This window comes from Stegodyphus dumicola, chromosome 8 (assembly GCF_044657685.1).
Source record: "Stegodyphus dumicola isolate Sdum_Otavi_A_Nest chromosome 8, ASM4465768v1".
NCBI lineage: Eukaryota > Metazoa > Arthropoda > Arachnida > Araneae > Eresidae > Stegodyphus > Stegodyphus dumicola.
This window is the reverse complement of record NC_140775.1, coordinates 193,041,411-193,064,485: the sequence shown is the minus strand read 5'-3', so window position 1 is coordinate 193,064,485 and position 23,075 is coordinate 193,041,411. Positions and strand designations below refer to the sequence as shown.

Below are 23,075 nucleotides of genomic sequence, written 5' to 3'. Positions count from 1 at the left end.
TTAGATATTAAGCCCTGCATGGATCTGATCGTCAATACTGTGTCCGGAATCCACCAGTCTTATAAATAATATGCATGACGAATAATAGCCAGGAAAGCGGGGATTGGGAGATAGAAATCAACAGTTTAGACAGGTGTTCTAACTGTTAATTCGAAAAGGATAATATATGGCAATTGTTTTCCATTATTTCTCAACAGTTGAACATTTTAACTTAAAGATGTTTCCAGTAAAGACGTCATCACTTCACGAAGAAGCGCCAGAATGACCCTCCTCGCGGGTCTTCTCGACGAACCACATTTCTCACGGCATCGTCGCTCTCATCCGCCTCGGATGACCTCATAAAATACCTTACTGTCTTTTCTCGTCAGACCTGTTGTGTGCCCACACCGTAGCTGACCCTGCAAGTTCTCCCCGAACGTTTCGTATTGCCTGCCCTTGGCAAGACCAATTGTTTGGAACGTGCGGGTTGTTGTAATGAAGTGCCTCCTCACCCCTTCAGCTCTTCTCTTGTCATTTTGTTTACTCTCTTCTGGTTGACATGTCCGACATGGGTTCACTTTCGATGAATGAACTTCCACCCTGATCCTCATCGGCTGCCTGTCCATGTTTGATACATCCTTGATCCTTGATCCTCAAACTTATAAGAAGTATCAGCCTTGGGGCTCCTACTAATATAATTCTCAATTCTCATCGAAGACTTCATGGTATAATCGTGAAAGCTTTAATAAAAGCTGTTTTGGCAATAATCTATGTCAAAATTCTGGTGCTGTAATCTTCAGTTACAAAATAACTGTACATATTAAAAAATTTGTAGAAAAATATAAATTCACATAAAAATAAGCAGTAATTTTTAAAAATAAAATACAAGTAATAGAAAAATTCTGGATTAAATAAGGAGAAGATAAAATATATCTGCGATCTCGTTGGGCAAGATGATCCAAGGTCCGTACCACTCGGCTACGTCATCATCTGCTCAAGTAAGCGCTAAAAAGTGCTTATACAAATAGTTCAAGTGCCTGGAGGGCGAAATCTAGTTTCTCGTTTTCGTTGGATACTTTGGTGAATTTGTGGTTCAGGTCTTTTAATCTGAAAATGAGGGATTTAAATTCGTCTAGATTTTTGACATCTGATATTTTGGTTTTTTCTATTTCTTTTTCTTTGGGTGCTGCAACATTCGCATAAGTTTTCTTATTGTTATCTTCTATAATAGGTTCTGGGTTTTGTTTATTGAAGTTAGGAAAATCATCTTTTTGAGGAATTTTCTGTTTTTGTAGGAATTTTTTACTGGGATGTTCCGGACAATCAATACTTGTAGCGGCGTGAAAACCGCTACAAAGCACGCATCTTGCGGGGATTTCTTTTTTATCTTTGATCGGACATTGAAAGGAAAGGTGATAACAAGCAGATAGGAGTTAAATGAGTACATTTTTCTGCTCCCGAGTAAAATAGAGTACCGCCTTGCAGTGGCGTAGCTAGGGTGGGGCAAGGAGGGACATCTGTCCCCGGCAGGGATAAATAGTCTTTAGTCCTGTATCCCCGGGCGCAGCATCCAGGCGGCGCCCAATTGATGTTACGAAATTTTTAATGAAATGTTTTCCATTCTTGGCACACAGAAAAGGGCGGAAAAGGGCGGAAATTCTTCAATTGTCCCCGGGCGCTGGAATCCTAGCTACGCCACTGCCGCCTTGCAAGTGAAATAAAAAGAAACATTTAATACAGGTATAGTAATGTACATAAACATTTTTACACTTATGTGGGAACAACTAATTTCACCACCCTTAATATTTTCAGTTATTTTTATAGGTACGCTAGTAAGATATATTTTAACTTCATAACAGTTATTTTAATTTAGTTAACATTTCCTATCGTTCCTTGCTACAACTTACAACTCTTTACCAGAATGAGTTTTTAGAATAGCGTTGAATGCAAATGAGTAAGAGACAGTATTAAAAAGGAAGGTTCAACTTACTTCGAGAGAGAGAACTAGGAATCCTGAGTAACGCGTGTTTGGATTGGTCGCCGCTTTTTCGGATGGCCCAGACTTTCCTTTTACTATCGATAGGCAGACTTTTGTCATCGATAATGAAATGGCCGTTGTTTATCGATTGCGAAGGTTTTAATGTTGTGGATTCGTGTATGAAAAAGCTAAAAATAAAAGCTAAAAATAAAAGCTAAAAAATAAAAGCTAAAAAATAAAAGCTAAAAAATAAAAGCTAAAAATTAAAAACCGGAAGATTTGGTTGTATGGATGTGGAAAAGCATACGAGAGCTATCTGCCTGAGGAGAAGAATGCCTTCGTGGATGACTTCCTAAATGAAACTGTCTAGTATTCATGTTACAACACATGGGGAAACTCAGGAAAGCCAACCATGGAACTAGCCCGTTTGCATGGGTTCGAACTCGGGACGAAATGTCGATATTTAGCAGTCTTTAGCAATTCGGCTACTGGTGGTCACCAGTAGTCGAATACACACAGTCTCGCGCGCAGGATATAAAAATGTATTTTTCCCCATGCAGAGTGTGGCCATTGCTCGCTTTCAAATCGTTAAGATTCTTAATCAGAAACTCATAAATGCTTTACAAACTATGAAATAGGTAATAAAGCAAATTTCAAATTTGGGCTCCCAGATGCCCATATTCCGTTGGAGACGTACGTTATTCAAAATTTGATGGGTCTAGGTACCGTCGTTTTATCCCAACGCGAGAAACATATATACATTCATGCAGATTCTTCATTATTTAATTTCTTTAAATGTATGGCTCTAATATTTGGTGGCAACAATTTGAAAAGGGAACCGAAGCAAAATGCCAAAGCGAAATTAATAGTCCTTCTGGACAAATTGCCCCTTTGGACTAATAATAAATGTTCCATAAGATTCTGACATGAAACCAGACGTATAAAAAATTCAGCTTATTCTCGTGCAAAATATTTTTGACAGCCACCTTGAAAGAAATACATGATAAAAAAAATAGCGCTTCCTTAAAAAGCGGATATTAAGCAAATACATTTTGATAATGCATGGTTTAAAGCCAAATATCTACAAATTATGCATGAAATTTCTATAATCTACTCATCGTCTAGCTCTGCTGAACAAATATTTGACTTGAAATGCATGAATGAATATTTCAGCAAATCATTAGCTTTTCAAACGATTACTATCACCGGACGATTTTTCGTCATTTTTATTTGATGAGCTCGAAGAAAAATTCTTAAAAGGAATTTAAACATTAATCAAAATTTCATTTTTAACACTTTGTTACTCACTCCTTTTTCAGGAAACTTCTTTTTCAGGCCACTCACCTTAATTCTCTTTTCCACACCTTTAAAAGTTAGCCATTAACTCAAATTACAATCTTTTGCAGAAATGTTTACACTGCTGACACTCCCTGCACTGCCATGGCCCACCAGGCCCACCAGCGGCCGAGCGGTAAAGTCGCTGAACACTGGTAGTTCGGTCCGAGGTTCGAATCCCGCGTACGGGCTCGCTGCATGGGGGTTTTCGTGGTTTTACCCATGTGTAACGTGGATACGAGCCAGTTTCCCTTAGAAAGTCCTCCACGAAGGCATCCCTCCGCTTAGGCAGATAGCCCTAGTATGCTTTCCCATAATTAAATAAACCAAACCAGTCATGACCCACGAGCGGCCGCGCGGTAAAATCGTTGAACGATGGTAGTTCCGACCTGGGTTCGAGTCCAGGCGAACGAGCTGGCTGCATGGGCATTTTGATGGTTTTCCGCATGCGTAATGTGAATATGAGTCAGTTTCTCTTAGAAAGTTCTCCACGAAAGCATCTCTCCCCTTAATCACATTAACTAAACCAAACCTCAAAATGGCATTGCGCCAGGTCACCTTTCACACTTAGATAGAGTACAGGTTAAATACGCACATTAAGGGGATGAAGAAACATACGGTCACCTGCTTATACGCGACTGACACTGCTGTCATTATAGTTTTGCTAAGTTTGGCCAAAGCTTGAGATTTCTCCCTCTGTTATGATAGGTAACATATGATGGCTGGAAAACCAAAGCCATAGAATCACACGGGGAAAGAAAAAAAAAAAAAAAATCTTTTGTTACCTTTTTGGGAAACTTAACAAAATATTTCGAAATTTCTGGTTAACCTCTTGACTTGTTGTTACGGTAAAAGCCGCTGAACACTGGTAGTTCGGACCGAGGTTCGAATCCCGCGAACGGGCAGGCTGCATGGGCGTCCCTTAGGCAGAGAGCCTTAGTGTGCTTTGCCAGAATCAACTGAACCAAAACCTTTTCTCGAAGATATCTAAACACAAACAATGAAAGTATGACAGATATTGTAGCAATTACAAAATCAGAAGAAAATTATTTTAAGAAAAAAGTGAGGAATGAAATAAATTATAATATCCACATCGATAACAATGATATTCAGAAATATCGCAAAGGATTTCCAGGTGCTATAACAACAAACTAAACAACTAAAATAACTTTCAACATTAGACAAGTCTTGAATTTTGATCTAGTATTACTTTAAAGGCATCAATCACATTTCTCCGTAAGAAAAACATTCGAATAAAAACAACACGGAATGAAACAAAATATAAAATTGGCAAAATTAACATATAAAAAAGACTTGATGGATTTTCAACTTTAGTTTTAAATAACAACGCCTGATAGCGGCCGAGAAGTAAAGGCGCTGAACACTGGTAGGTCGGTCCGAGGTTCGTATCCTGGCGAACGGTCTGGCTGCATAGGCGTTTTCGCGCTTTTACCCACGTGTGACGTGTATATATGAACCAGTTCCTCTCAGAAAACCCCTTGATGAAGGCTGTTTATTTAATTAGGGCAAAGCACTCGGGGCTATCGGACTAAGGGGAGGAATGCTTTCGTGGAAGACTCCTAAAGTAAACTGCCTTGTATACACGTTACACATGGGGGGGGGGAGAGGTGCCGTGGTGAAGGTCTTCAATCTGTGGTGAAGATCATTTCTAGTAATTTTTCTCCAACGAATCAAACTTTACCAGAATCAAAACATAATCAGGTACTGTTTTGTTATCGGGACCGGATTCAGATATCGACAAAAGCTGACGATCTGGCGAAAAATTCGAAGCATGAAAATAAACGCTAAAATATTTAAATTACAATAAATAAGATATGGTTAAGTTGAAGAAAAATCCGAGGGGAAAAATAACAACGGATGTTCGTAAAATTAGATATTTTTAATCTAAATTAAAGAACTCGCCAAAAAAAAAATTATTTTATGGTTTTTCGTGCACTTTTTTCCAGACTGAATAACTCCTCGTTCCTGAAGAAATTGCATGGAAGATATTTCATCATTAGGCAAGTCCAAATTTTCATATCCATGGTAAATACAATAATAATAAAAACACAAGTGACCGTTGTAATCTTTGGAATTTGGATTCTTGCTGCAAATTTTGACAAGACATTCTTTTACTTTTTCTTAAAAAATTAACACTGTAACGACTTTAGAAGTAAACACTGGCGACTCCATATGAACCAATCTCTTGGCGAGTTTAGCGAAACATATGGCCGGCGCCCGGACCGAACCACCAGTGTTCAGCGACTTTACCGCTCGGCCGCTTGTGGGCCCTGTACGAAAGTATCCTTCCTCTTACGCAAATAGCACTTGAGTACTTTGCCAAAATTAAATAAACCAATCTAGGTAACAATAAACATATATTCATACTATATACAAAATAAATATGAGACAAGTCTTGCACTTGGGTGTTTTTTAACATCAAAGTTAATTACATTTCCACGAAAACAAGAAAAATATCAAAATTTGCCATATGTCATTCATTAATCGCGATAAAAATTACACTACACATTTCATACACATGAAATTGAAAATCAATTTTCAGTAAATTAGAATACGCATCAAAAAATTGTGTACATTTATAATTTGTCTCTAACTGCTATTGAAATGTAAAGTTTTTGTGGCTATTAATTTTATGCATTTAAAAAAAACCTACAGAAAATGCATATTTTTTCATTTTCACAACGAATCCAGTGAACACAAAAACTGAATTCTTGTTTTATAAAAAACAATCACACGTTATCGGTCTCGAATTTTCAGACCAAAGTAAATCAAAGTTATAAAAGGAATAAAATAATATTTAAATCTTAAAGATTTGTAATTTCAGAAAATGATTCCAGAATTTTAAAAAATATTTATTAGTCATTATTTAGAAAAAAAAAAATCCTAATAGCATTTTTGAAATACTTGCGTAAATACTGTGTCCTCTCCCCACACACAAACACACACACCAAAAAAAAAGAAAAAAAAAAAAAAAAACTTATATTAAAGGCAAAAGGTAACTTTTCCGGGCTCTCTTCTGATTTGAGGGTCGTAAAAAAATTGCAGTTAAAATGTAGGCGCAAAAGCGCCAAATCTAGCACACGCGCCCTTTTAACAGCGCGCCAAATCTAGCGTACGCGCTGGTTTCAGATTGCGTTAAGTTTATATAGTTCTATATTCTTTAAGACGCCATTGAAATACTAGTTTAATTTTTAAATCCTATGGATTTAACAATTTGGGAATTGCCCATGATGAAAAGTTAGCAATAGAATTTTGGGTAAAGTGCAGAATCACTCACTGCTTGACGCGTTTTTAAGAATTGCACATACTCGGTATCCATGTGCACATCGACCTATTTTCACTTAAAAAAAATCCCAGAATTGCACAAAAATGGCACTGCGCACCCCCTTTATGTATGTACACATCGACCTATTTTCATTTAAAAAGTAAAATTGACAAAAATCCAATTGTTTTTACCCTTGTAAAAAGAGGCAAACAAATAACTGAGCGATTCTGCACTTCTGAATTCCGATTCTGAATATTTTCAAAGAAAAGGCATCATTCATTATAGAAAATTACGTTTGAACAACCAACGAGATGAAATTATGCTTTAGCCATAAGTCGTAGCGAAATAGCGATACAGGCATCCATTCAGTTATGTTTAGCAATTTTTATATAAATTACAATAATGATCTGAAATAGTTATTTACTCTTATGCTTCCATTCAGTCATGTTTAGCCTTTTTCATATAAATTATAATAATAAAAAAGTATTATATGAAATTAACCTTTCATCTAAATTAAAACATTAATCTTAAATAGTTATTTACTATTATACTTCCTTTCTTGCCGCAATTATTTTTGGCATCATTGGCATCAACAATAGTTTGGCGATTTTTTATGGCCCTCGAAACCGAATAGTACCTTTCTCCGTTATATGACAAAACGCGCCAAATAATTTTCTGTAGAAAGATAGACGAGCCAACTTGATACATCCAACGAAGAAACAATTTCGACATTAGCTGATGTCGACTGCGGTAAAATTCTTCTAAACATAAATAAATCTCGCTCTTAGGTTAGTTATTTCGGCAAACGAAGTAACAGAAATATTTTCTATACTTATTTCGAAAATAAGAACACTTTTCTAACAGATATAATAAAAGGGTATTTTGAAGTTCCAGAAAGTAGTCGTATCTGCTCTGTTGCAAACAGTAAATGAGATGTGAACAATACATTTAATTTAACGCTAGCTACTAAGCGATGTTGGCGCATATACCTTTCTTCAGAAAATAGTTCTCTGTATAAAGGAGATAGAGATAATCCCGAAAAAAATATTAATTAAAAACAAATCTGAAACATTTTAAATTTTATCGGTCACCCAAAAAGGTACCTTAAGGTTTTTACTTTATCGCTGAGATCGTAGTCTAGCAGTTTGCTGTTACATTCGCTTCTACTAGCTCCTTTTTTTGTTTTGTTGCTGTATTTTTAGCTTTACTATTATCAAGCATTAAATTCTTCGCACTTACGCCATATACAATACAACAGCAAAATTACAAAAATTTTAAAAGCGGCATAGCAATATACGTTTAGAATTCCATATGCACCGTTAAGTGTTGACATACATTTTTCTGTTTTTTTCCATCTTTTCTCAGTTCGTCATAACAATGTTCAGTTTTCTTATTAAGATGGCTTAAAACTTTTTTTCTGCCTTTTTATTATGAATATTTTGTATTTTTACTTTATTTATTAAATGGGTACTTTTCCGTTTTGCCGGCGCAAACGATAAAGTCGCCAATAATGGTACAACTGATGCCAGACGGAATATCTTCGCTGGTAATCTTTTACGCTTCATTTTCAAAACAAGTCGCAGCCATTTCTTATCATATTGATTGTTTCTTTCAATATTGGCATACAATTACCTAGAATTTTTACAAAATAGTTAAATTTTATGCCCTAAGACCATTCGCAGTAATTAAGTCAATTAGGATGCAATCGCACCGCTCACCGGAAGGCGAAAATATAGAAAAGGCAAAGTCAAGGGTAAAATTATTAAATTCTAATGAGAATGCCCTAGCGAAGTAAAGCACTGCGGTTTTACATAATTTCTGCGTAAGCTATTCGTACGAATTGAAATAATTCTTGCATTTAAATTTGTATTCTATATTAAGATTTAACTTGAAATTAATGTAGATAATTACAGAGAGAATTATATTTTTGTAGCGTAGTTTACGCGAGATGAAATCAAATGGGGTAACGTGATAAGAACCGGCGAATCAGGATGTTGAATTATGAGAGCATACTAAATTCTTAAATTAATGTCTTTTTACAAATTTATTGGCTTTTTGCAAAATTTTAAATCATATTAAAATCAAACCATATCAAAATAAAGAATCTTAGAACTAACATTTGTTAAAATTTTTTATGTGTACACTGTCGCCAACAAAGTCTGCTTGGCGAGATTTGCGCTGGCAAAACGGAAAAGTACCATTAAATGTCATGTTCTTGGTGCGTACGCCACATAAAATTCGATTCAACAGCAAAATTACAAAATATTTAAAAACAGCATATCTTTAGAATTTTCCATATTTCGATACACAGTCTCGTGCGCTGAAGATAATCCCACGCCCCTCTGATACAGTGTTCTCACTGCTCGCTTTGAAATCGTTGAGTCTGTTAATCAAAAATTCGTTAAAGTTTTAGAAGATACGAAATAGATAACAAAACAAATTCAATTTTCGGGCTTCCGGGTGCCCATATTCGAGTGGAAGACTATGTTGTTCAAAATTTAATGACTAAGTACCGTTGCTTTTTCACAATGCGAGAAACATACATACATTCCTGCAGATTCTTCATTATTTAACTTCTTTAAATATAATACAGGGCGATAATATTTGGTGGCAACAATTTGAGAAGTGATAAGTCATTTATAGTGATCCAACGCAAAATGCCATTTCGAGACTTAATATCCCATTTGCGACTAACGTGCCTTTTGGGCTAAAACAATTTAAATTGATCACTAAAATAATGATTTCGACATTTAATCGATCAAAAATATTTTATAGTAATGTTAAAGAAAACTAAGAATGCGTTAAAAGCAAAAACTAAGCTATGAATACACAGATTCTTTACTAGAAAGTTTGTACTTTGTGTTAGAGATAGAAGAATGATGATTTAATCCGTCAAAGATGCTTTCATGTTTCTGGAATGCTGAGAAAAAGAACAATTTCACTCTAAAGATATGAGGCAGAAAATATTTAATCACATTCGCAATATTTTGAAAATGCAATTCTCGGGAACAAGTTTCACATGACAAGGTAACGGGAAGATAAACCAAACTACAACTAAAGGCAAAGAAAAGAGCACTCAGTGAAAAAGTACTAGAATTTGGCGGGAAAACAACTTGTTTTCGTGGGTAAATTTGTTTTGTTTTTTAATGACCTTGACTGCAAATCGTAAAGCGCAAATAAAACAAATCCAAAGTTTAAAAATAACTAAAATTTGACCTTATTTTCGCGCTGATTTGAAATGGCGTGACTTCGCAAAAGATTAAATTTTGCTAATTTTCAAAGCTCGTGAATTGCTTCTCTATCTTATTCGTAGGTCATTAAAGCCTCGTTTAGAAGAAGCGAGGGATCTTCTGTGTTAGTTATCAAGGTTGCGTTAGCTCATTCAAATACCGTAAATTACGTACTTGAGATCATAAAAAGTAAAAATCTTTCCTCTACGGTTAAGATTAGCTCTCCGAATAGCCTGCATCAAGCGGGATAGTCCCGAATTTTAAGGCAATTTCTCGATCCAGTATGTGTTCCAGATTCTGTAAATGATCCCGGATTTTAGAAGTCCGGGATTAAGTCCTCGTAAATTTTGTTACTATCATTTCATATCAACAGGGAACTTATATCAGGAAGGAGAGGCTTTTGTAAGGTTGGAAAGGTGAAAAAAAAAAAAAAAAGAAAGGAAGGAAGAAGAAAAAGAAAATCTAAAAGGTTTCAAATTTTAAATTACGTCCAAAGGGGCGCTTATTTAACATTTTGTCTGTTACCTTTATTTATTAAATATCAAGTTCTTCGAACATAAACCATCAAATTCAGTTCAACAGCAATATCGCAAAATAATTTTAAAATATGACATCGATAATAAAACAAATTTCGGCCTTTCAGATGCCCATATTCGCAGTAGGATTACGTCATTCAAAATTCGATGGCTCTAGGTACCGTTGTTTTATCACAATGCTAGAAACATACAGACATTTATGCAGATTCTTCATTACTTAATTTCTTCAAATATAGTACAGGGCGATAATATTGGGTAGCAACAATTTGAAAAGTGATTCAGACTTATAAAGTAATAACGCAAACTGCCGAAAGGAAATTAATAGCCCTTCTGGGCTAACGCCCTTTGGGCTAATTATAAGAAAGCCGTAATGAGCACATTAAGAAACGAAGTTAAGCAAGTCAAATATATAGCTTCTCTTTTCAGGTTTAATTTTGAACTAAACAGTTAATAAAAACTCAAGATTTACTTTTTAATTTAAGATTGTTGCAATCATTCATTAAAACTGCCAGTTCTAATTTCATTACCAAACGACCTTGTGCAAAATTTGTAAACACTACCTCCGTAGAGCTGCTTACGTAAAGTAATCATTAGCAAAATACCAACTGCCCTAATTTTTCTGCCATGTTCTCACTCCCCGCTGAGAAAACGATATCAAAATATTTTGCTTTTCGTCTCTCTCAGACATTTTATTTCCCATTTGGAATAGTTAATGAAAAATAAACCATTTTATCACATTCTGAATTTCAAATTTTCTTGAAGCTATTCATATTTTATTAAATAAATTTATGAAGAGGATGATCGTTATAACTGCCATGGCAAAACATTCAAAGGCTATCCTAAGGAATATTGCATGTAACAGTTTACACAATAAGTTTTAAGAATAACTAACGTAATAAAACCGCATAAACTATTTACTGTCTGGCGAAACTTCGGATTACGGTAACTTGGCGATTTTTTGGCGACCAACCCTGCTACGGCAACCTGCTAGTTTCCTTTTTTTTTTTTTTTTTTCCCTCCCCCTCAACATTTTTTCCAACAATCTGCTAGCCGAATTAGGCTTATGCTAGAACTTTTATGGAACAAAAGTGCTAAATCATGACGAAGATTAGGTGCGAAATTGGGAGAAAGTGTAGAATCGCCCACTGCTTGCCGCGTTTTTAAGAATTGCATATACACAGTATCCATGTACACGTAGACCTATTTTCACTTAAAAAAAATCCCAGAATTGCACAAAAATGGCATTGCGCATACTCTTGACTTTATCCATGTACACATCGACCTATTTTCACTTAAGAAAGTCAAAGAAAATTCACAAAAATCCAATTCTTCTTACTCTTGTAAAAAGCGCCAAACAAATAAGTGGGCGATTCTGCACTTTAGCAGCGAAATTGTTTCTAAGTGCTTATTAGCTAAAATTCCGATTGGAATTTTCCGGAAAATGTCACATTACATGTCTCGTGATCTCTCATTTCTCTGAGACAAGCATATTCACAAAGCCTACAGACCGTTTCGTTACGGGCTGCTCTCATTGGAGGAAACATCTGCTTGGCGGTCATATTTGGAATGGCGAGTGATCGCCCTGTAGGCGTGGTAATTAACGCCAAATAAACGGAAACAGCGTTTATTTCATTCGATATTTTTTTTGGTTTATGAATGAAAGCTTAGAGGAATTGTGTGGAATATATTTTAAATAACCTACTGATCTTATTAATAGTTTATTCGTAATTGAATTTAAACTTTTAAAAGTACGTAATTGTTTTACAAGAAAAAGGTGTTTACATGGAGATAGCATACGCACTTTTTTCGTCATTTCTGTTACAAAGAGTCTGTTGTGTAAATTTCCATAGCGCATTAATTTATACAAATAAAGGAATATTAAAAAATTAATCAAATGAAAGCATTCAGTAAACATTTAAGGGCGTCGGATACCTATTCTTTTTACCTAAATTATCAGTAAGTATAACTAAAATTATATTTTATTCCATTATGCGCTATTTCTGTTCGGCATCTTGGATCGTAATCTTGCTACTCGTACATACTACAAAGAGTACAAACCAGTAAATAAAAGTAAGAAAAATTAACATTAACAAAAATAGAGAAAATAAAGGCGTTTAATTTTTAACACCGCACCCGAAGGCGAAAAGACAAATAATGACAAAGTCGTTCAATAAAGTTAAAATGAAAATAAATCCGTCTAGAGCAGTCCGTCTGAAGGCTACGAGCAGGGATAGAACCGGCGACCTAGAATTCTGAGAAATTTTCCCGCGCTCGTTACCACTGAGCTGCGGTTTCTCCGGTAGGTTATGCACACTTTTTGGTACACGACGCCAGATGCAAATTGTAAAGGTGATGAACCAAAAGTCGCCAAGCGCTAGATTCTGTAACCCCACGTTTCCTGTTTTAACCAATCGGAGCAAACAGCAGCAGAAACGGTCTGTAGGCTTTGTGAATAAGCCTGAGACAAAATAATCTGCGATTCGAACTGTGTACTTCTCAGATTATTGCTAAAGTCCTAGCTAGTAACCTTTATCGCCTTACCAAACTGTCGCCAAACTACCTGTTACCATATTCCAAAGATTAGCCTTCTGTCCATCAGATTTATATATAAACAAACCTTAGAATTTTATTTTATACTATGTTCAGTCTGATAGCCCTTTTGCCGTACTATCATATTACACCTTGGTTTAGAGTCCTTTCTTAAACCATCAAGGTTGATTTTCTTCCACTTTTCCCTCACAATCTTCCAGAATCCATACAATGGTTTGGGATTCCGCTTGTAAAGAGCTTGTTTTAAAAGTCCAAATGCACGGTAATCCATAGCAGAAGACACATGACGGGACTTGACTGATATACATTTAAAGGGAATACCTTCAATTCCGGTTTCATTTCATTTCCCCCCTCCCCAAATAAAACAGTATATTTAGAGGTATAGCTTGGAGCCTTGTCTGATGGAACTCCACGCGGTGAAGATTGTTTGGATATAGCGATAGAATTTCTGCTTTAAAAATAAGTGTTAAAACATAATTTCTGATAGTAACCCGAATAAATTTTGACTTTTTTTCCCCCTCCTACTTATTAAGTTTTGCGTTATAAGAAAATCCAGTAATAACCATAAAATCTTTAGAAAATTTTTCCTTGTTTTCTCTGAACCAACATATTAAGTCTTTTTCTTCTCTTTTCCGGTAGTAAACCGATCTTTTTTTTATTGCAGTCAGATAAGTATATACAAGCCTCATCAATTAATATATATTTCTATTTTTCACCTGCTAAATAATTTTCTTCCAGCAATCTGCACTAAGTCTTACGCCGGGAAACATGTTTCGGCGTTAGGCGATGAATATCGTGTTTTTTTGTTTCGATTATCTTTAAATCAATTTTTTTTAATTTTGTTCACAATTGTTATAGAGATATTTACTGATTATGCAATAGCTCTTTGCGGGGGGGCTGGATTTTGCTTTAAAACGTGAGATGCGACTTTAGATTTATTATGAGGTGTACGTACCTTTGCTGGGTATGCAATTTTTGCGTTTTTCCTAGTCAGATGTAAACTTTAAAGTTTCTTTCTTTTCTTTCATATTAATTATGTCACTTATTTTAAGCGTAGAAATATTAAAGCCATGCTTTTCATTTTTTTTAATAACTAAATAACAGTATTTCTCGGAGAAAGTGCAGAATCACGCACTGCTTGGCGCGTTTTTTAGAATTGCATCTCTTCCGACAGCGCAAAAATACAGCCTTCGATCCATTGTTTCAGCGACATTTTAAAGAAAAGAATATTTTTAATGTTGCAGACGATAATTAAACCTTATGCCAGTCACGTTTGTATTTTTAAATTAATATTTAAATTCAAGGAGAAATTCAAAATCGTTACAAAAATGCGTAAACACCCTCTGTATTACTCATTCTATTAATTTACAAGAAACAGCATTTGTAAAATATAAAAATTTTATTATACGATTATGATTACTTTTATTTCTGTCGATGCACATACGATCTTCAAGGTTAATTTTTTTCGAGATCTATTTCTTACCTTACATTTGATGGAGGGGAGGTAACCTCAAAACCCCACGCAACGATCTTTTTCTTCCGATCTCTCGGTTACATGTAGGCACATTTTCTGAGTTTTATTTTTAAAGCTCTTGTTTGATTTATTCTTTATATAAATTACCGAGACAAAAATAATATACATGTTGTTTCTCTATATCAACTTAATTTTGTAATTTAATGAAAAGATTCTGTTACTAGTTTGAAAGAAATAACGTGAACAATATTAGTCAATAAAAGAATAAAATTTAAGTTAGAATTACAGAAAAAATATCTTCGTATAAGTACGGTTTCAAATCTAATACATTGATTTCATTTGGGATAACATATTTAAAAGGAAACGAAAGAAATTTTATTTTTTTTTTAATTATTAAACATTTTAGAAAATAAGTAAAACAGCAACGAATTTCTAAATAGGGGAGGGGGAATCATCTGACTTGGAAATTTAAAGGCCCCCTCCTTTTAAGACACAAGGTATATTTACTTATAATATATATATATATATATATATATATATACTAGTTATTTGAAAGCCCCTTTGGCCCTCTTTCGATTGTAATTTGAAGACACCTTGAATCCACCCCTAGAGCAAGTGATTTTATTAGCGAAACCGTACGTGTGAACCTTATATGTTTTTCCAACTGGGAATATGCCAAGTAAATCCCCCCCCCCTGATTAAAGAATATTTTTAATAACGAGGTGGTGAAAGAACATGAAATGCATTTCAAAAAATGTGATTGAATTGTCAAATACATAATAAAATATTTAGAACAACTATTACGTTTTGCATTTCAAATTCCATTCATTTTATTCATATATTTATCATTATATATTTACAAATATTACTAAATATAATGACTTTAAAGACAAACGATGAAACGTGGAAAAAAAAGCATTTCAAATTAAGAACCCTTTTTTGGTAAACGATTTAAATTATTCAGATGTACAAGCAATAATATGATTAAGAAAAAGATTTAAGAACTCTTTTTAAAATTTTTATTATGCAATTACACTTTTCAAATTCCTCCCCCAAAAATATAGCGAAAAATTATTAAATATTAAACTTAAAATCACGTTCAATGCTCCCAATGTAGTAAAAAATAAATAAATAAATAACATATTATAAAAACTTATTACACTCTCTCATTGTATTCAGCAATTTCTTACACTGCACAAAATATTTGATAAGTATTTAACATTTACTGTAACGCAAATGTGTAAAATTCTTCCATTTCTTTCACAAATAAATAATATAAAAATTCGGATAACATCATTCTGAGTGTAAGAGAAAAATTGTAGTATGTTCTTTCTTAATAGTTACAAAGAGAAAGAACAAAAAGGAAGCTCACCTGCTGCGTTGCCGGTTTCTGGAACAAATTTTAAAAACGAAAGCTTATCAATGAAGTGCCTTTCAGTGAATGATAGTTATTCATTGAGACGCTTGACACATAGTGTTGTCACTCTTCTCATTGATTCTTTCCCAATTAAAACCATGAAATATTACGCAAAACAAACATAACTAAACGTCAACACTACGCTACCAACAGTACAGAAACACCGCACGGGACGCATAACGCCATCTGCCTGTTAGCGGAAAACTTCAATTCGCACGCTTATTCATTACAAGGGTTGCTATAGCAGAAAACTTTTTTCTCGCCAATGTTTCTGGATTTGGCAGAAACGAAGCAGCGCGAACAGGCAGCGTGAAAACATATTTTTCTCTAAAAAGTTGTTCGGGCAGCGATGGACGCGAAATTACAATTGCTAGGAAATTGCGAGAAATTTTCAAAGGATGAATAAAAAGGATTTTTTAATCATTCGTGACAAGTTGATTAAAATCATATACTCTAGATCAGCGATTCTCAACTGGCGGTACGCAAGTGCAAAATAAGTGGTATTAAAAAATCTCGTAAAAAAAAAAAAAGAATACTTGATAGAAATTTCCTATGATCTAACCCTAACTGAAGATTTAAAAAATAACGTTTGTTAACTTTTGGCTGAACCGAAAAAAAGAATTTAAAGGCATCTCAAATAAAGCTATCAAATTTTTATCACCTTTAGGCAGAACCTATTTTTGTGAACAAGGATTTTCCACCATGTTATATTTGAAAAATAAATGCAGAAGAAAATTAAAAGTGGATCCTCATTAACGGTTAAAATGAAGTGAAATAAGACCAGACATAAAGAAATTGCATGCTTAAATTTTAGAATTAAAGTATTATAACTTAAATTTTGATAATTAGAATGGTAACCAATTTTCAATCTAATATTTTTATGTATGCATATTTAATACCAATAGGTTGTGCAAATGGCAAAATGCTTTTTTTAATATTTTTATTGAGAAAAAAATTAGCACTGTAAAATTTAATGGTGGTACTAAGGGTTTTTCAATTTTTGTTTAGATGGTATGCGTTAGTCAAAAGGTTGAGAACAGCTGCTTTAAATACAAAAACCAGAAAATGGTTAATTAAAAAGAAAGAAAAAAGAAAGGTTTCAGATTTTAAATAACGTCCAAAAGGGCGTTTTTTTTTTTTTTTTTTTTTTTTTTTTTTTTTTTTTTTTAAACATTTTGTGTGTTACCTTTACTTATTAAATATCATGTTCTTCGCACTTAAACCAGAAAATTCAGGGTACAGCTTGAGTATAGGACCCCATTGGCGATTTTTGGCTTGGCGCACTTTTTGGATGGTTCTTTTTCTAACCCAGTAAATTCTAGAGTACTCCACTTAGGCAACCCTGTCGCATTCCCGCGTGTTTTATGGAAAGTGTCATTTTCTTCGAAGGAGCAAAATGTTGATGTATTCAACAAAGTTCTAGAAATTGTAAGGGACATAAATTGGGCAGAGTATAGGATTTCTTTGTAAATTTACCATGATTTTGTAAACTTTACTAAATTTCCAGCATTTCTTTTATTTTTAATTTAAACATGTATTCTGAACTCCTGTTTCAAGTTTTATAACTTAAAACTTGCATTTTCAATATTGCTGCTTGAAATATGCCTCCATGTATTTGTGTATTCTCAAACTTTTCTTTACTTTTAATTTAAACAAGCATTCTTAACTCCTATTTTCATATTTTTAATTTAAACATTTATTCTGAGCTGCTATTTTTAATTTTACAGCTTGTAATTTGTATTTTCAGTATGACTGCTAAAAATATGCCTCCATTTATTTATTTATTTTCAGTTTCACTGTTTAAATATATATTCTAAATTTGTATTTAAAATGTGCATTCTAACATCTATTTTAAATTTTAATTGCTTTTACAATATGCAATAAAATATAATAAATTTACAATTTAACTTGCCAATATATTTTAAAATATGCCCCTACTTACTTATGTACCTTCAAATTTGCTGTTTAAACATATATTCTAAAATTTTTTTTCTGGTTAAAACGTGCTTTCTAACTTGTGTTTTCAATTTTAACGGCTTTTCCATGGCTTGGCGAAGCCAAAAAATCGCCAATGGGGTCCTATACTCAAGCTGTTCCAAATTCAGTTCAACAGTTATATCGCAAAATAATTTTTAAATGAGCAAACCTTTAGAATTTCCGATACACAGTTCCGCGCGCTGGAGATAAAAATGTTTTTTCCTGTACAACGTTGCCATGGCTCTCTTTGAAATCCTTGAGTTTGTTAAACAAGAATTTGTTAAATTTTTACAAAATATGAAATCGATAATAAAACAAGTTCCAAATTTCAAGTTTGGACTTCCAGATGCCCGTATTCGCAGGAGGATTACGTTATTCAAAATTGGATGGCTCTGGGCACCGTTGTTTATCACAATGCGAGAAACATACATACATTTATGCAGATTCTCCATTATTTAATTTATTTAAATATAATACAGGGCGATAATATTGGGTTGCAACAATTTAAAAAGTGAAACAACGCTTGTAGTGAATGAACGCAAAATGCCAAAACGAAATTAGTACTCCTTCTAGGAAAATTGCCCCTTTGGACTAGGAACTAGATAGAAGCTCGTTAAGAAAAGAAAAATGAAAAATCTAAGACAGCGATTCTAAAAGAGAAATTTTGAAGATTCAGAAGCATTCTGAGAAGAAATAATTAAACACGTAGAATAAAAGAAAACAACGAAGGTGGAATTGGTGCCTTTAGCTTAGCACCATTAATCGAGACACCCATAGCAATCAAGAGACTACTGCTTGAGAATGGCTACCTTCAATCCTGCTAATGGTTGTCCAACTCAATCCACCATCTACAGAGGCTGTTCGCACATTTTTTAGACGATTTTGGTAAGCGGTAATAAAAAATCGCTTGGTGCAAAAGAAGTAATTGCAATTGTAGTGTGTTTTTAAAACTGAAAATTATCGTCTCTGGCTTGAAAGTTTTGTTCTTATTCAAAATGGCGAATTTAACAAAGCAGTGGTTCGAAAGCTAGATTTACGCTCTTTCCGAAGAGAAATATGCATACTCCGTTATCCAAAAACGATGTGAGAGTCATGGTTTTGTGATATCTAAAGCGTCAATAGGTAATATCATCAACAAGAAAGGAAAAAAACGTCAAATTGGAGCCTCAAGTGGGACAAAAATTCCAAACAAGTATCCAAGGAAAAAACGGACATCTTCGACTATTGCAAAGGTACGTTGTTGAATGTTAAAAGAAAATCCCCCTAGTCAAAGTACAGTTGCAAAATCATTAAAATGCTCGGTGTCCACTGTAAACAAAATGATAAACGTTGATTTAAATCTTAAGAAAGCGAAAAAACGCAATGTGCATAGTCTTCTTCCAAAGCATATCGCTCAACGCAGGACACGCTGCAGAATTCTATATGAGAAACACTTATCCAAAGAAAAATGGAAAACAATTGTCACGATAGATGAAGCATGGGTGTATTTAAATGATTGTAACAAAAAAAGAGCCATTTATGATTATAAAAGGGGAGAAACAAATTTAAGTACATGGTTCAAAGAATCGAAAGAAAGTTTTTCTAAGGGATTCATGATGGTTGCTGGTTTTTCTCATAATGGCAAGTTAAAAATAAAGAGAGTGCAAAAAAATGTCAAGATTAACTCCAAATACTATCAGGAACATATTTTATCGCCAATTTTTCTGAATGAAATACCATCGCTTTACCAACAGTGCCATCAGTCTGAGAGACTCCATCAGGACAAAGCTAGCAGTCACACATAAAAATCCACTGTAAATTTCCTAAAAGAAATGTAACAAAAACTGGTATCAAGGCCATAACCCTTCACTGATATCCCTACTAAATCTCCCGATGTGTCACCTATGGATTTTGGGGCTTTAGGACTTTTAAAAACTGCATTATCCAAACGTTATCCCAAAAGCCTAAAAGGACTCTGGAAAGCTGTTCGTGAGGAATGGGATAGAATACCTCTTCTGCCACTTCAAAAGGCATTATTATCCTGGAAATTGCGGTGTCGAAAGATAGTTCAGAATAAGGGATGTCAAATAGAACATTTAAAACACAAGCATTTTATGTAATTTAGTTTTGTGAATACAATATACATCGTCTAAAAAATGTGTGAACAGCCTCTGTATAACGAGATTGCGAAAACCAGCTAAATAAAATCAGTCAGTCTTCTCATTTTTCTCTCAAGAAATCCAATTCTATAAATGAATCTTACATACGCGAAAATTGGCCACTTTCATATTTGCTTTAAGAAACTGCATTCTTTTAACAATCACTATAACATTTCAACATACATGTAGTATATATTCAAAATTTTCAAATATAGTTTATATCTGTAACAGAGACTTCTCTTTCTTTTAATCGACATTACATTACTTACATTATTTGTTACGTAGTGGGTGGCAAGTATTATCACTGTATCAAGCAAAAGCCTTTTCGGTACTTTTCCGTTTTGCCGGCGCAAAAGATAAAGTCGCCAATAATGGTACAACTGATGCCAAACGAAATATCTTCGCTGGTAACCATTTACGCCTCATTTTCAAAACAAGTCGCAGCCATTTCTTACCAGATTGATTGTTTCTTTCAATACTGGCATACAATTACATAGAATACTTACAAAGATAATTAAATTTTATGCCCTAAGATTATAAGGTATTCCTCCCACTTCCCTACTGTGCCTTCGTGGTGTAACGGTAGCATGCTGGGCCGGTATTCCAGAGGTCATGGTTCGATTCCCGACGAAGGCGGTTGCATATTTTTCATCATTTCTCCTTCCAATTAACCTAATGACTCTACAAGTGGCGCCCGAACTAAAAGGGTTGTGGATGATGATTCTCCGCACCCAGGATTTGGCGACTAGGTTTCCTAAAACCCTAGTCGCCCTTTAAAAAGGGGAGTATATAAGGTATTTCTCCCACTTCCCTAGCGTGCCTTCGTGGTGTAACGGTAGCACGCTGGGCCGGTATTCCAGAGGTCCATGGTTCGATTCCTGGCGAAGGCGGTTGCATATTTTTCATCTTTTCTGCTTCCAATTAACCTAATGACTCTACAAGACGATTCGCGGTAATTAAGTCAATTAGGATGCAATCACACGGCACCCGAAAGCAAAAATGTAGAAAAGTCAAAATCAAGGGTTAAATTCATAAATTCTAATGAGAATGCACTAGCGAAGTAAAGCACTGCAATTTTACATAATTTCTGAGTAAGCTGTTCGTACGAATTGAAATAATTCTTGCATTTAAACTTGTATTCCAAATTAAGATTTAACTTGAAATTAATGCGGATAATTACGGAGGGAATTATATTTTTGTAGCGTAGTTTACGTGAGATGAGATCACATGGGTCATGTGATACGAACCGGCGAATCACGATGTTGAACCATGATAGCATAGTAAATTCTTAAATTAATGTCTTTTTACAAATTTATTGTCTTTATTTATTGCCTTTTTACGAAATTTTAAACCATATTAAAATGTTTATGCCTTCAAAATAAAAAATTCTTAGAACTAACATTTGTTAACAATTTTATGTGGTACACTGTATGTTGTCGCCAATGAAGTCTACTTGGCGAGATTTGCGCCGGCGAAACGGAAAAGTACCGACTTTTCTTTAAGCATATTTAATCATTATTATTAGAAGTGTTGCCACTCAGATATAAAATCCTTAATTTATCTTTCAAATTAATGTAGTATGCTACTTAATTTACTGATTTAAAAGCAATATAAGTACTTCTTAATAATTCATGTCTTTATTTCAATTTCGTTTCTAATTAATGCAATTTGCATGGCGATTGGAATTTTCTGTGCAGGAACTGGAATTAAAGTTAGCTGTGGGTAATGAGTAAGTAGAGGCACTTGTTGGATGGTACGTGCAATTATGACCGCCATCTGCTTGGCGGCCACACTGAATACTATTCGAAATTTTCGAATGGAAAAGGTGGGTTGTGAAGTATGAATTTAAACTGAAATTTCCTTACGAGGCATATAATTTTTTTAAATACGTCTTAGGGACATAGTTATTTATGAATTTTGACATAAATGGATTATTGATGTGTTGATTCTGGTGACCTAGCATGCGATGACGATCTAAGAAACGAACACAGATTGCCACTATGAATAATGGAAGGAATTCCAAGCCATGATTTTCTGGCGTAACAAACTATTTTAGTGAGATCTGCCGACGATGGATTCAAATTGCCGTTGTGTCTTTGTTTGCTTGCTAATTTCACTATTTACAAAGAAAACAACTTCATCAGTAAAGAGAATTCTTACGTAGGAGGAATGGTCTCGCATGGACGGTGTCGTAAACTTGAAAATTACACACTGTTAGGTTTAATTTATATTTTCTTCAGTCCTTAAGCTACAAATAAAATTTCTAGTGTTGTTTTTGCATTTACTTTTGCGACTGTTTATTTAATTAACCTTATTAAGTTGATAACTTTCTTCAAAGAGTAATAGGCTATTCAGAAACAACATAACAAAAGTTCGAGAAGGAATAGATTTTAACACGTTGACTGCCGTGGGGGGTCACCGGTGGCCGGCACTCGACTTGTCTACAGCGCCTTGGGGGGGGGGCACCAGTGACCGGCGACACGACCAAATGTAAAAATAGATAATTAGAGTGAATATCGATACTGATAAATTTTTAAATAATGACATTGCTACTATATTGATTTGTTACTATAATGGTCGCAAAAATTTAAATAATAAATAGCAAAAATGGACAGCGCCTCGGGGGTCACCGGTGACCCCCCCGCTATAAAAAATGCATTAACCACGATTATATAACGCACCTTATTTTCTGTAGATAATATCTCAGTATAATATTATTACCGTTTTTGTATTTGTTTACCTATTTTAGTAGAATTTTTAATTAAAATTGTTTTATATCTCGGTGCAATGCAGCACGAGACTCTCCCGTTCTACTGAGCCGATTGACAAAATTTAACTTCCATTTTTCATGTCCCGAAAGCGCGACTTGAATATATTTTAGATTTTGTATAACATTGTTCTAACATAGGTATTTTGACCCGAAAGAGGACTTTTTCCAAAACGACATACTGATATTTTTTCCCTATTTCGTTTCTACGTCTCAAATAATGCGAAAATGCCCAGTTTCGTTAAAATCACACGAGTAGTTTTTAAAAAATAAGCTGACCAAATTTTAGCTCCCCAGTGTTAATTGCATTTCGTATATATTTATTAAAATCTTTTTTTGTTTTTTTTTTTATTAAACTCATTTGATTCTTTCTTTACCAGTTCGAAATTTCGATTCAATTCGAATAAA

At 34.2% G+C, this 23,075-nt stretch overlaps 1 protein-coding gene across 4 annotated transcripts in view; it reads right to left on the bottom strand.

The window, feature by feature from the left end:
• Window positions 1-15,982, bottom strand: part of LOC118196986 (protein phosphatase 1 regulatory subunit 16A-like) — a 166,441-nt gene extending 150,459 nt beyond the window's left edge. For 2 of the 4 annotated variants that reach the window (XM_085822866.1, XM_085822862.1), the window contains exon 1: window positions 15,741-15,982. The gene's annotated coding sequence lies outside the window, so the exon portion shown is untranslated. Of the gene's footprint in view, window positions 1-1,969; window positions 2,146-4,077; window positions 4,280-15,740 lie in introns of all 4 variants that reach the window. The other 2 variants (XM_085822864.1, XM_085822865.1) reach the window with 2 other exon arrangements.
• Between the last annotated feature and the right edge of the window lie 7,093 nt (window positions 15,983-23,075).